The sequence below is a fragment of the Rhincodon typus genome, chromosome 10, assembly GCF_021869965.1.
Source record: "Rhincodon typus isolate 14 chromosome 10, sRhiTyp1.1, whole genome shotgun sequence".
In the NCBI taxonomy this organism is placed as follows: domain Eukaryota; kingdom Metazoa; phylum Chordata; class Chondrichthyes; order Orectolobiformes; family Rhincodontidae; genus Rhincodon; species Rhincodon typus.
In genome coordinates, this window is record NC_063341.1 from 27022456 (window position 1) to 27038195 (window position 15740).

The window sequence follows — 15740 nt, forward strand, 5'->3', positions numbered from 1 at the left end:
ATAATAGGGAAGGGGCACCTAGCCTCCACTCCAGCACCCATCACACCAATCACCCTTGAACTCAAGTGTAGTGAAACACAAGATCAAGGGAGCAGAGTTAGTGTTAGAAAAAATAGGGAAATCCATCACCTTAGTACAAACCATTACTGTATTCATAACTCAATGAAAGTATTGAGGTCCTTGAAAGAATTATTCACTGTTTCAGTCTTGTTCCTCTCACCACAGCAAGCTCGGTAGTGGAGGTATTTAATCAGACAGTAAGGTGTCAGGCAGGGAACTCGTCTAGGACATTAAATTGAGGTCACCTACAGCTACCTGAATGTTCTTCTTATAAGAAACTACTGCAAAGAAGGAGGTTTACTCTCTATTTTTTGTTGTGACCTGGGAACTACTATTCCTTCAAAGTTACTGGCTCCAAAACCTGAAATACCCTTCCTTACAGCACAGTAGGAGAGAAAGAAGAGAGAGTTAAATTGGGTAACAATATGCCAGTCAGTCTAACATTGGTATTGGGGAAATCCTCAGAGACAATAATCTGGAACAAAATTAATTGCCACCTGAAAAATATAGGTGAATCAATGAAACATAATGGATTTTTAGAAGATAAACTGTGCTTGACTAACTTTAATTGGGTTTTTTGATAAACTAATGGAAAATAGTGATAAGGGTAGTGTGGTTGATGTTGTCAACATAGACTTTAAACAGATGCTTGATAAAGTACCACATAATAGACTGGTTGGCAAAATGAAAGCATACATGATCAAAAGAATGAATACAAAATTGGCTAAAGTACAAAAGCAGTTTTTGGGGGTGAACAATGGATTTTCAGACTGAAGATAGGAGCAGGAACAGCCCATTCAGCCTCTTAGTACTGCTTTGCCATTGAACTAGATCATGACTGACTATCTCAATGCCATTTTCCCAAGCTATCGCCACATTCTTCCGTCCTCACTGACCTTGCACCAGGAGCACCTCCCCACTCCACTGAAGCTGTCAAGCAAGTGAAATCTGTCACTTTCCAAGGGCTATTTGAATGCATGTTGGAACAAGGTTATATTCAACTGCTTCCTTTTTATTCAACTGTCATGTTGTGCTAGTTGCATTCTGTAATCCCACACATATATACCTGAGCAACATTAAAATTCGAATTAATTGCACATTTTCAAAGAATATCTAGATTAGAGGTTCAAATCTTGAAAACTGTAGGCCTTACAAGAGTCAGTGAGAGCATGAAACAGTGCACGCATGTAATGCAGGAAATGCCAGTAAGATATGATTAAGATTGACATCCTGCATGAGAAAATTGACATAGGGTGGTTGTCTTTATGTAAATACTCAACAACAACCTTAGTTTGTGTTAACTCAGAATTTCCTTGATAGTTAAGAGAATTGGAGGTATTTTACTCAACTATCACCTCATCAATTGACAATTTTTTGTCAAATGATTACATTTCAGAAATTTTCTCTCCACCACTGTGTAAAGTTACACTCCTTGGGAATAAATCTTCACATTCCTAACATTTACAGTGGCTTTTGCCACATTGAAATCCCAGAATTCAGCAGCATGTTCAAATTTGAGGCTGACCATAATGATCATTAACTTTCAGTTTGTGAGGTGGAAATGGGTAAAATTGTGAAAGGAGATCCCCAAAACATTAAGGAAACACCCACATAGAGTTTTAAATATTAATTATATGCTGGAAATCCAATGTTTGAAAATAACAATAACTTATCATGTGAGATGCTAATGTTTTTACATTTTGATTTGATGTCTAGTGAACTTCCACTGGCATGTAAATGGTGTTAATATATGGATATTAAATGAGTTCTGAATGGGAATTGGATCCATCTCTAGTTTCCCGAGTGAAGAATGATCACTTTGATCAGCATATCACCATCAGCATCAGGGAAGAATATAGAACAGATCAGAATGTCTCTTACATTCAGTTGTTGCCTCCATGAGCCTGTCTACACAGTGAATTCAGCAGGCTGTGTAATATCTGCATGAACAGGAAAAACAGTTCAGATGAAGGGTAACTGGCCCAAAGTTTAACTCTGCTTTTTCTCCACAGATGCTGCCAGACCAGCCAAGTTTCTCCAGCAATTTCTGTTTTTGTTTCTAACATCTGTATGGACTCTGAGTTCTATCACAAAGCATAGGCCAACACATTAGAGACAGGAGCAAGAATAGCACATATGGCCTGCTCCCTAAGACCACTCTACCATTCAACTTGATCATGATTGATCATGGACTTCAACATGACTTCTCCACTCATTCCCTATTCCTTAATTTGTGAAGACTGACAATCTTCCTAATTAATCCTTAGTTATTTCAATGATAGCGCATCTACAACCTTTAGGTTAGAGAACTCCAAAGATTTATAACCAAACAGCACTTCAGCTAACTCAACGTCAGTCACAGTGGTTATAAACGAGATCTGTGACAGATCTTAGAAAGAAATTCACTGTTTAATATACCTAACTCTGAGCTAAATCTCCATTAGCCTGAGTTGTGGATGCAGTATTATTTCTATTTTGTCAGAATTGACCAACATTCCATATGTGTTGTCACCTTCAGTAAAACTAAACCCAGTGATACTTCTGGTACTAGTCATGGAATTTAGCATGCTTGGATGTATCAGCGTGTGAAACAGGGTAAGAGCATAAATTGAAATAAATACGCATCAGAATTTGCTTTATTGGTTTCAGTGGGATTATGCAGAATTATACATGAATATAATAAATTAGTCCTGTGAGATGGTTGTGACCTGATTAGCGAGGAAGAGCGTGGTAACTTGCAGGAAGTTCGTGCCAGTTTAAAAAAAACAAAACAATTCCAAAAAGAACCCCAAGGTGTTCCATGTGATATTGTATGAACACTTTGCCAGAAGAGTGTGTACGAGAATGGAAGATTCGTCACCCCAAAACAAAGAAAGTTGGCCTTTAGGCTGAATTCCTTTCAACACACAGCTCTGCTAATAGCAGCTCAGTGTGGGCAAGGCTTTCTCTACTCCACGTTTTGCATAGAAGCGCCGCCTTCCCCCACACTGTGTAATATCCGCCTGAGTTTTCTCTACTTTTTTTTTGTTTCAAAACGCTCCGGAGGAATTACCAGAGAACAGGGGCAGAACGTCAGTAGAAGCAGACACCGTGAGAGGTAAAACACACCCTCGGAGTTTACTCCACAGATTGGGTAGTTTAGGGGTGAGTTGGAGATGGTGTCGTTCGCAATGTCTGATATATTCAGAAAATACTTGCTCAGTTTGTATCAAAATTTGCAGGGACGGCTCTACTTGTTCAGGAGAGAAAAAAGAGAGATAGGAAATGAAGACAATCGCTTTGTAAAGGTATCAGCTTGAAGTTGTGTAGCCCAAATGTACGTTGGGTTCGTTGACAGCAGATCTCTTTGATGGGGAAGGATAAGCACCGTCTTTGTGCCTTCACCCCGGGGGCTGCCTGTTCCATGCAGGAATTGCAGCTTTCTTCATGTGACCTACTGCTGCTTCTGGGAAATGTCTTCACCAAGTGTCCTTCTACTCGGCTTATGTGGAAAACGGGAAGAGTTTCAAAAAGCCAAAAGAGAGGGAAGCGGTCATCTGAATGTGTACCTTAACCAAAACACATTTAGAAATATAGAGTTTGTTCACCAAATTGTTCGCTGTGCAGTGAATAATCAGGGAGAAAGGGGCAGAAGTGAGGGCTGGAACTTTGCATTCAGTGAAACTATCCGGAAAGCGAAAAGCAAAGAGGTTGTTTTAATGAGCACTTCATTTTGCAAACCTAATTCTATTTGCACTCTGTACCCTCAATTAGCATCAAGATACCCATTCACTGTGTGAATGTAAAGACTTATTGAAAACGAGTATTAAATGTCACTTAAGTATATTCTCATTTTACAATGATTCTTTTTAAAGGGGAACTGGATGCTGCCATGTATTCCACGTCATACTGCTCACAAAAATTGAGGTTTTTTTTCCTCCAGCTAACAATGCTACCTACAATGATTCAGCTGGGCTTCTCCTTCCTCCAGTACATACTATATATTTTTTTTCTCCATGCAGTGAGAGTATTGCTAGCCAGGCCAGTAATTTGTTACCCATTTCTTATCACATTTCAGAAAGTGATGGTGAACTGCTTTCTTGAACTGCTGCAGTTCATATGGTGTAAGCACACTCACTGTGCTCAGGGAGCTCCAGGATTTTGACCCATTGATTATTTTCATTTCAAAAATATACTTTATTCATAAAAATCTCTGTATAGTTACAATCACTAAAGCAGTTCAGTTCTGTACAGTCTTTGCATATGCAGAACAAACAAATATTGGAATTTGGCTTTCCCGATAGTTCCAACAAACAAATCCAAGGCATTTCTTACTTATGCAGGATACTATTTACATATACTTGAGGCACTGGGAGGGTCCAATAACTGAACGGACCCCCATTGTACTTTGGCCAAAAGACCTTTGACTCTAGTCTTTCCCCACTGTGCCTTGCAGCAGCTTGCCCCAAGCTTTAGTCTGGATTTTGGCCCATTGATGATGAAGGAATGGCTGAAGGCTGTTATCTTATCATGCTAGAGATGACAGGAAGAAGCCAAGACACATCATCCACTTAGCACTTTTGGATGATGATGGTTCCAAATGCTTCAGCCTGATCTTATGCACTGGAGTCCCTAATCTTTGCTGGAGATATTTGTGAAGTTGTTAACTCTGGTTAATTGGTTAATTGTTTAATTGCCCACTACCATTCACAACTGGATATGATTGGACTGCAGAACATCGATTTGATCCTTCAATTATGTAAGCACTTAGCACTCTCTATCACATACAGCTTCCACAATACTAATGCTCTGTAGTCCTCCAGCAATGTTGCCCACGAAACCACCTTGAATTAATTTGAATGAGTCAAAGTCCTACAAAGTAACATATAACCTAGCAGTAGCGAGTGAGCAGTTCACACTGAAGCCATTATAGCCAGATGCAACACTGAATGGAGCATTTGACCTTTTGCCCTTGTGTGACAGAATAGAGGTTTTTAAGATTGAATGAAATTGATAAATTAGTTTATGTTGGGGAGTCAAAGACTTAAGACCAGCTTCCCTTTAATGAGTATTTCAAAAATAATAGAAGGAAAGGGTGAGAAGAGTCTTGTGTGAAGCATAAACTTTGGTATGGTGCAGTTAGGCTGCACTGCTGATCCTGTACTGAAATGATTCAGTATTACATAGGTTTCATTGATTTTACCGAGCTGAGGGTAAATAAAATTGCCTGAAAGTTAGCAAGCCAAAGACAGTAATAGAGACATGGGTACAAAATCTGCATGATTATTCTTTTGGGAGGAGGGAGTGCATTTATGAAGAAGCATTTGTGAAGAAACATTTAGTGAATTGAGGTCTTAAATCCTCATTAGGATGGATTGTGTAAGGCATATGGTTAAGTTTGATAAATAGTTTTTTTTTCTCTTCAGCATTTTTAAAGCTCCTAACTGTAAAAACACAGATTGCTATCAGAAGATTGTAAAGATATTCATAGTGGTGACTTTTGACTACCAGAAGAGCAGCGTGGTGGTTAGCTCTAATGCCGCATAGCACTAGGACCCAGGTTCGATTCCAGTCTTGGACGACTAACTGTGTGGAGTTTGCACATTCTCCCTGTGTCTGCATCGGTTTCTTCCGGGTGCTCCGGTTTCCTCCCACAATCCAAAGATGTGCAGATTAGGTGGATTGGCCATGCTAAATGGCCCATAGCGTCCAGGGATGTGCTCGTTCGTAGGCTAGTTGGATTAGCCAGCTAGTGGGATTCCAGGGATAGGGTAGGGTAATGGGTCTGTGTGATATGCTCTTCAGAGGGTTAGTGTGGACCTGATGGGCCAAGTGGCCTGCTTCCATATTGTAGGGATTCTGTGATTCTAGGAAGTGACGATTTTGGGTACTTTGGTTGGTCAATGACCTTATGATATTAGTTTTGATTTTGTTAAGTCAGCAAAAAATGTGTGATGAGTTGGTCAAGTCAAAAACAGCCAAGGTTCATAGGTACTTCCTATAAATTCTACAGTTACTGATATCTTAGTAAGTATTGTTATGAGATGCTTAAAGCATGCTTTTAAAATGTAATGCATGCAAAGTGTCTGGCTGTACGTTCCTCCAACCCAAGGCCACCTTTTGGAGGAAGACTGTCAGGGTTAGTGAAGGCAAATATTATATCATCATTTACTATTTTGTGATCACTTTGCTCAGTGTAGTGGATATCTTGCAAAATGAAGTCGTTTTGAACAAACTTGTATCACTTGACAAATGCTGTGAAGTTGGAGTCTTTGTTTCAGGCTAGCGTGACAACATAATTAGAGTCATACAGCGCGGAAACAGACCTTTTCGTCCAACCAGTCTATACCGACCATGTTCCCAAACTAAACTAGTCCCACCTCCCGGCACTTGATCCATATCCTTCCAACTTTTCCCATTCATGAACTTATCCAAATGTCTTTTCAATGTTGTAACTGTACCTGCGTACACCACTATCTCTGGCAGTTCATTCCACACATAAACCACGCTGTGTAAGAAAAAAAATGCCCCTCATGACCTTTTAAAATCTTTCTCCTCTCACCCCTAGTTTTAAACTGCCCCCCATCCTCGGGAAAGACCTAGTGAAACTGATTTGCTTGGAGGGCTCAGCAGAATGCAGAGCATGCATGAGAGCTGTAAAATTTAGTTTAATAATTCTAAGGTTTTACAAACTGTAAATTTGACATACCAAATTTCATTTTCTTTGTTAATATTGGATGCGTTGTCTTTAAACTACTGTGGGTTGTCTTTGCACCCTTGTAAGGACCAACAGGTGGAATCAGTATATCCAGCCTGATTAGCACTTGATTTGCTGGGACCTCCTATAAGTGGGTAATCTGGGGCTCTCACTGGCTCCCCGTACAGCAAATTCCCTATGAGAAATGCACCTCTGTGTGTTTGATTTATTCATGAAAAAGAACACCGTCTGAAATGTTCAAGTCAGAAAGTCATAAATATTCATATGCCATGTGGTAATGGTTGTAGAATTAATTTGGTCTGTTTTTCTTTTAAAACTTCTAACACTGACATCCCTTTTGAAAGCCGATCTACACCTTATATATGTATATAAAACAAATCAGTAGATTGTTGCTACTTCTAATTGTCCTCTGACTGTGGCATACAGCACTCTACAATTTTGACATCTTGCAATATTTGCTATTGAGGAACTCTGTTTAAAAAAAATGGTAATTAGTGCTGAAAATAATTCTAACGTACCAGTTCAAATGAACCTGTCGGAGTGCAACATGAGAGGGGTCAATAGATGTGGTGGAACCAGGCTGAAGTTACAAGTTCAAATGGGGAAAAGGAGAATTTGTGCCTACTGTCTAGAAGTTTTTCAGAGTGATCAGCTCATGAAATGTACTTCCTGATAAACTGACAGAGGTGAAACGTTTATACTTATTTAAGAAATGGCTAAGTATTCAATCAAACCTTGACTGGGGCTACTATAGTGTAAAAAGGTTTGGATGGTGAAGTATTTGTCAAATGTGCTCAAGAAAATTTTCTTTATCAATATGTGGATGTTCCTGCTAGAGAAGGAGCAAAACTAGACCTTTTATTGGGCAATAAGGCAGGGCAGGTGACTGAGATAAAAGTGGGGGAACACTTTTGGGTCTAGTGATCATAATTCTATTAGTTTCAAAACAATTATGGAAAAGAATAAGCCTTCCATAAAAGTTAGTGTTTTCAATTGGAGTAAGGCAAATTTAAATGGTATGAGACAAGAACTTTCGAAAGTTGACTGGAGTACACTGTCCACAGGTAAAAGGACATCTGACAAGTGGGAGGCTTTCAAGCGTGTAATGACGAGAGTTCAGAGGCATTTTGTTTCTAGTGATGGGTGAGGCTGGTAAGATTAAGGAACAATGGATGAATAAAGATATTGAGGTTCTAGTCAAGTTTAAAAGAGAATCTTATTTTAGATATAGACAACTTGGTTCAATTGAATCTCTTAATCAATACAAAGAGTGTAGGGGCATTCTTAAGAAAGAAATCAGGAAGGCAAAGAGAGGATGTGAAATAGCATTGGCAGATAAAGTTGAGGTTAATCCAAAGAGATTCTACAAATGCATTGAAGGCAAGAGGGTAACTAGAGATAGGGCGGGGCCTCTTAAAGATCGAGGAGATTATCTTTGTGTTGAACACAAGGAGATGGGAGAGATAATAAATGAATATTTCGTGTCAGCTTTTAATGTGAAGAAAGAAATGGAGTTTAGAGGATGCAGAAAAATAAACTTTGATGTTTTAAAAACAGTTCACATTACAGAAGAGGAAGTTTGGGAGCTCTTAGAGAATATAAAGGTGGATAAATCTCCAGGACCTGATCTAATGTATCCCAGAACATTGTGAGAAGTAAGGCAGGAAATTGAGACCCCTTGCAGAAATTCTTGCATCATCTATAACTATGGGTGAGGTGCCCGATAACTGGACGGTGGCTAATGTATCTTTATTTAAGAAAGGTTGTAAGAAGAAACTGGGGAAATATAGACCTGTGAGTCTGACTTTAGTTGTGGGTAAATTGTTGGAGGTGATTATAAGAGATAGGTCCATGGACATTTAGCGAGGCAAAAATTGATTAGGGATAGTCAGCATGGTTTTGTGCGAGGAAAATCGTGTCTCAAACGAGATGGAGTTTTTGAGGAAGGTACCAAAAAGATTAATAGCAGAGCAGTAGACATCGTTTATTTGGATTTTAGTAAGGTCTTTGACAAGGTTCCGCATGATAGATTAATTAGCAAAGTTAGGTCACATGGAATTCAGAGTGAGCTTGCCAATTGGATACATAATTGGCTTAATGGCAGGAGTGAGAGAGTAACGGTGGAGGGTTGCTTTTCGGATTGGAGGCCTGTGACCAGCAGTATTACATAGGGATCGTTTCTGGATCCTCTTTCGTTTGTCATTTGTATAAATGATTTGAATGAGAATATAGAAGGCACAGTTAGTAATTTTGCCAACGACACCAAAATTGGTGGCATTATAGACAGTAAAGAAGGTTTTCTAAGATTACAAAAGAATCTTGATCAAATGCATCAATGGGCTGAAAAATGGCAGATGGAGTTCAATCTAGATAAATGCGAGGTATTGCATTTTGGTACAACAAACAAGGGTAAGGTTTAAACTGTTAATGGTAGGGCCTTGGGTAGTGTTATAGAACAGAGGGTCTTATGGGTGCAGGTACATAATTCTTTGAAGTTTGTGCCACGTACAGGGCAGTTAAAAAGATGTTTGGCATGCTTGTCTTCATTGCTCAGTCCTTTGAGAATTGAAGTTGGGAAGTCATGTTGAGGTTGTACAGGACATTGATGAGACCTCTTCTAGAGTACTGTGTCCAGTGCTGGTCACCCAGTTATAGGAAGGATATTTCAAACAGGAGGGGGTTCAGATGAGATTTACCTGGATGTTGCTGCATATGGAAGGTTTGAGTTATAAAGAAAAGCTGAATTGACCGGGACTTTTTTCATTGGAGCATAGAAGGTTGAGAGGCATCTTGATAGAAGTTTATAAAATAATGAGAGGTATAGATAGAGTTAATGATAGTTGTCTTTTCTCTAGGATGGAGGATTTCAAGATTAGTGCCACATTTTTAACATGAGGAGAGATTTAAAAAAGACATGAGAGGCAGATGTTTTACACAGAGGGTGGTTTGTGTGTAGAATGAACTTACTGAGGATGCGATGGATGTGGGTACAATTACAACATTTAAAAGACATTTGGATAAATACACAAATAAGAAAGGTTTGGAGGGATATCGGCCAGGAGCAAGTACATGGGACTAGTTTAGTTTGGGATTATGTTCAGCATGGACTGGCTGGACTGAAGAGTCTGTTTCTGTGCCGTGTGATTCTATAACTCTATGGAGCGAACTGAAAGTTCTCCTAGATGATGAAGCTCCCTGGGCTATCTTGCCCATATCTACCTAGTATGCATAGTTATTAAAATTGATTTTAACAGGTTTTTTTTCTATTCTTCAGGAATGGAAATAGACATTTGCTGAAAGCTATCTATTTTTTCATCTGCAAAGAGGAATCTGCAAGGTTTTGTTTAATCTGTGTTTGTTGAACCAATAACCTGTAAAGATACACCAAGATCTGTTCAACTGCAGTTGAGAATGGCTTCTATAGATCCGTATTCTCATATAATAGTAAGTACAAATCTCCATTGTTGACACAATGTAATAAATTGATCAGGTTTTCCATTTACTAACTGCAATGTATATCTTAAATGTTGTGCACGTTCATACTGGGGAATGTTGGTACCCTGCAAAACCTCGAGAATGATGGTGCAGCAGTTACTATGAAACCAGGCCATAGCTTGTTCCTTCCTCCTCTGGTAAATTCTTTTTCAAACATCTCACTTTGTGCCAGCTTTTCTTTCCTTTGAAACCCTTGTTTTCTACTACTCCATAAAGCTTCACCCAGATTTCGCTGAGTCTTTCCTTCTTTCCTTCCTATATCTCAGTGCTAGATTACACCTGACCTCTGATTTTGATCTTCACCTTGACATTCCTTGCCCTTGCTATCTCCTGTGAACTTTTTACTTCCACGGTACTGGTCACAGCCTGGGCTTCTCCCACTTGCTGTATCTCTCACCGCTCGTACGTCCTTTGTGTCTTTCAAGCCCTACTCTATTGGCATCCACAGTTGATTAAAAGCTTTCTTCAAAATCACTTAAAATTCACTTTCAAGCCACAAAATGCTTAACCACGAGCCCCTTCAGTCACCACCATGTTTCTCCACTTGCTAATTTGCTTGGGCATCCTCCTTCCTTTACTCTTGCCCCAAATCACCACTCCCTGATTCTGGTCTTTCCTCCTGAAGTTGCATGGACAGGGACTTGACAAGTGCTGACCCATAACTGGTTTAACCATCCCAGAATCTTAGTGAACCATGGTAGGTGCCATCAGACTGCAGTCTCTTTGGCTAAAATGACTCAAGACCTGAACATGATAAGACAGCCTTGGTTTCTATTCCACACAACTAACCATTTCCTTAAACTTGTCATCATTTTTCCAATCCAAATTTTAATTTCCACTTCCCCCACATTCCGTATTTGAATCATTGCAGTTGGATGCCCACCCTGTGGCAGCACTGAAATGACCCTGTTCAAAGACATGGATGACATTCCCTATGACTGTGACTGCAGTATATTATCCTCAATCTCTCAGCACCGTTCTACGAAATACGTGTCTGTCCTCAGTCTTTCTGTTTAGCTTTTAGTTAACTTATTATGTACTCCACTAGGATTGCAGCTTAGAACTGGATGACTTGACCCTTCCACTTCTTGTCTCCTCCCAGCTCAAAGTGCTTGCACCTCTTTGATGGCCTTCATTCTCTTTGATTGACACTCAGGCTCCACACAATCTAGTCTCAGCACAATCTTCTTTGTAGTCTTAGCCTTTATTCAAAGTATGGGCATTGTCTGTCCACCATTACCACTCTGCTTCCTATTATAACATCTCTTATTCAGTCTGTATAAGGAATCTTTTCTCTTCTTGTACTGTGTAACTTTATGTGGCTGGTGCCTGTGACATTTCTTGCAGTACATCCTCCTGGTCTTTGGTATGTTGACCATCTTGCCATCCTGTCCCCAAGTAGAGATAGAGTGTGCTTCAATGAACTTATTATTGTATACCTTGACAGCAGGTGAGAATTGAACCAGACTGCTTGGCTGAGAAACAAAGCAACTACCACCGCACCTTAAGAACTCTCCATTCCCTAGACTTTGCGCTACAATTTCTCTTGTGAAGTGTTGAGAAAACCAAAGACATATCATTGGCCCTTGTCATAAACTTTGAAACGATCCCCTTGTCAGCCAGCTCCTAAGCCAACCAGATTGTTTGTAATCTTGGCCCATGCTCCTGGCTATCCTCCCACCCCATGCTCAATAAAGCTCAGCTTATCCAAACTGCTGCAGCCTGCATCAAGTCTGACATCAAATCCCACTACTCATCATCATTCTCATTTTCAAATATCCTCATGGCCTTGTTCTGCCCAATTGCAATAATCATTGTCAGTTCTACAACTCCCACACTTTTATATTCTTCCAAATTGGGCCTCTTGTGAATGCCGTGCTCTGTTTACTTCACTATTCACTGCCGTGCCTTTTGTTGTTTCGGCTGTACACTCTCTCAGCCCCACTGCCACCTTCTGCTTTGAGAACTCTTTCACGATGAAGCCGGAGGAATTGTTCAACTTTCTTTCTATCTCTTCATTTTTGGATTCTTTTTATACATCTGTGAAGCTCCTTGGGGTGTTTTGTTCTGTTTGAGGCTCTGTATAACTGCAAATTATTTCAAGTTTGTCACAGGCATTTCGATTCTTTCCTGTGGGCACTCTTCTCTCTCATTTGTTGATGTTGCTCTGCTTTGTGAGCACCATGTGATAAAGAATTGGGAGGAGCCCTTGACCACTGCCTCAACATAGGCCAAGAACCAAAAACATATTCAGCCCTTCAATGTGAAAGTTAGATGCACTCAGCCTTGTCCACTTGTGATAAATTTGAGGTTTCTTGGTTGAGCGCCCTTCTGTAAACTTGCCAGTCATTCTCTATGAACCTCACTGACCTGAGAGATGTGAAAAAGTAAGTAGACGTAAGTAAGCATTTGCTATAAAATGAGTTATTTACATGGGATGAAGAGTACCATGGGAAAAAGTAATGGGACACTCCTATTTGTTGTGATGCTTAGACAGTTGTCTGTAGGATTATAATTGGTTTGAATTTTTAGATTTCAATTTTGCAGCAGAGGAGCAGCTTTGAAACTGAGGACAATTACAAAATGCTAAATATTCTGCCTCAAAATATTGATGCGGTGCAAAAATGCCTCCCTTTATGGGGTTAATGAAGCAAACATCAAAGGATAAATGAAATAGAGTCATAAAAAACAGAGAGTATGATAAATAAATAATTTTCCTAGATAATTGGTATTTATGCCAAAGTACTGAGACAAGAGGATTTGTGAGGCATTCTTGGCCACTAAGATGGAGTAACTGGTTGCTGAGGGTTCATAATGTGGACACAATGGATATAAACAACTCATTTGTTTTACTTTTTTTTTTGTAAATCAATTTAGGTGAATCAATTAGTAGCAATTTTGAGGATTATATAGACAATGATAACCTAACAGGTATCATGGATTTAGATAAAGAACGTGCAATCTAATTCTGATGTCTTTGAGGAAGTGACCACTGTAGTGGACAGTGAGAGATCTATAGTGTAATGTCTGTTAACTTCAGAAAGGCATCTGATAAAATATCACAAGGAAAGCTATTGGTTAAGCTTGGGGATATTGGGATTTATGGAAAAAGCCTGGTAAGAAATTAGCTGAAGGATAAAAAGCAATGAATGCCTGCTCAGAGTTATAGCACAATGGAAAATTAAAGTACCAACCTGAATTTGCCCTGTTCTGCAGAGATTGGTTTGGGAGCAATATTGTGAGCAAACTTGGAGAATGTTGAGTCTGGGCGGTTCCCCAAACAAACACTGTATCTGAGTGATTGTGCTAGAGACATGGCCCGACTGGGACCGGCTAACCACCTGCAGGAGGAGGTAGTGGTAGACTGGTATTATCGCTGGACTCGTAATCCAGAGGCCCATGCGAATGCTCTGGGGATGGATTCAGACGATGAGCATCCCAATGGCAGTCAGGCCCCCAACTGAGGGTGAAGCCTAACTGTTGCCTCAAGACAGCCACTTGGCAGGTAAACAAAGATCCTTTAAATTGCTATCACTTCTCCCCAAGAAGAGCTGTGGGTGCCAGAAGGCCACAGCTACAGCTGGGGACTACCCTCCCTTTAAAATAATGGCCTGGCAATGTTGTAACATTTATTTTTCAATGTTATGATTTTTGAGAGGGTGCCTAATCTTGAGGTGCCCTGATATTCTCCTGCTTACATTGGCACTGCCCACTCCTCCATGTGGGGCTCCTTAATTGGTTAGGGTACCAAACAGCCTTTATGATTGGCTGTATTCTTATTCTGACTAAAACTGAGCTGATGTCATAGACTCAATGACCTCGGCAAAATTTGAGGTAGGGAAACCCCAGAAAGGTGTTGAGACCACAACTGTTTCTATTTTACGGAAATACTTTGAATGCAGAAACTTGGTGAAATTTTGCAAATTATATTAAGATACAAGAGGTTCTTGTTTTGAAGGATACAGCTTGGAAATTACAGGAGGAGTTTTTGAAGAAAAATCTGAGTGGGAAGGATAATAATGACAGCCTTGTATAGGTCATGAACACCAACACACACCAGTTTAGTTAAATAACTTTCTGTGCTGCAAATTCAATGAAGAAATTTACTTCCAAAAAACGTGAAGTACTGCAAACATTGCAAAAAAAAAGCTGCATGTTCATTGAATGACAAAGTAGCCAAGTGGAGGAAATTTTAAAATCCTTGAATTTAATGTTCAACATGAATGCTTCAAAGAAGCAATCAACAAAGCCAATGGAATGAAAACCAATTCTCATCAAATTGAAACATGTTATGCTAAAACCATTCTGAGCTACTACATCCAATTCTAATCACAAAGACACAAGAATGATATTCCAGCAGGCTGAAGGCTGGTCATAAGGCCAATCCTTTATACCTACGCGGTAAAACTAAAGGCTGAGTTGAGAGTTTCTGCAACACTTCAAAGTGAATAGGCCAGCTTGCTGTCTTCCCACGGCTTAACTATTGAATCTCATTTTCAACTGATTACTTAATAATTTTGGTGGTAAAGGAAGCCATGTGAAAACGTAAGTTTGCTTTTGTGAGAATTAGAATGAGGGGACATAGCTTAAAAATAAGATATCTCCCTTTTGAAACAGAGATGAGAATTTTCTTTTCTCTAGGTTGGTTATTAGTCTGTGAAATTCTTTTCTTTCCTCCAGAAGAGAATGGAGGCTTGGTTATTAAATTTATTTGAGCCTTAATGAGTTACATGGAACAAGGGATCTGAGAGCTACAGGGGACAAACAGGAGAGTGAGTTGAGACCACAACCAGATCAGCTTGGATCTTATTGAATGATGGAGAAGGTCCAAAAAGGGCAAAATGGCCTAATCATCTATGTCTCAATGCATCATTTTGTCTGCAGATCTGTAGCTTGGTCTTTCCTCTATTGTTCACCAAACAGATTTTCACATTTTAATTTTCCCCATTCTCTGTCAATATAACCTATCTCTTTTGTCAATTCTGCTGGGCTATAGAAGTTAGTTTCCCTCGAGAAATGTTATTTGCACTAAGGAGTGTTTTTATTTCACTTTCCACATCATGATTTATTTTCTCTAATTTGATGATTTTCATAACTCTGCCTCAAACCTTCCAACATTTTCTATGCGTGAGAAGCTATGCCAGTACCTGTGCTGAACAGCTATTCCCAGGGTAAAGGAATCTGAGAAAGACTTGCATTCATACAGGAGGGCCTCATGAATTTTAAACATCCCAACATGCTTTATAATCAATGCCCCCATTTATCTGGTCCAGGTGACTATGAAAGAACAATAACAAGGCCTTTAGTGTGGCCAATATTCCTTCTCCAACCAGTCCTGTCTATGCTGATCACTCAGCTCATTGCTGTTTGTGAGAGTTTATATTGTGGAAAGAGGCTAGACATTTGTCTAATTGAGCACGCTGTCAGCCTAATTAACAGAGACAACAAGGTGCAGGGCTGGATGAACACAGCAGGCCAAGCAGCATCT

The 15740-nt window shown here is 39.7% G+C and overlaps 1 pseudogene; it reads right to left on the bottom strand.

The window, feature by feature from the left end:
• Positions 1–11309: 11309 nt before the first annotated feature.
• LOC109933767 lies at positions 11310–11631 on the bottom strand (annotated as a pseudogene).
• Between the last annotated feature and the right edge of the window lie 4109 nt (positions 11632–15740).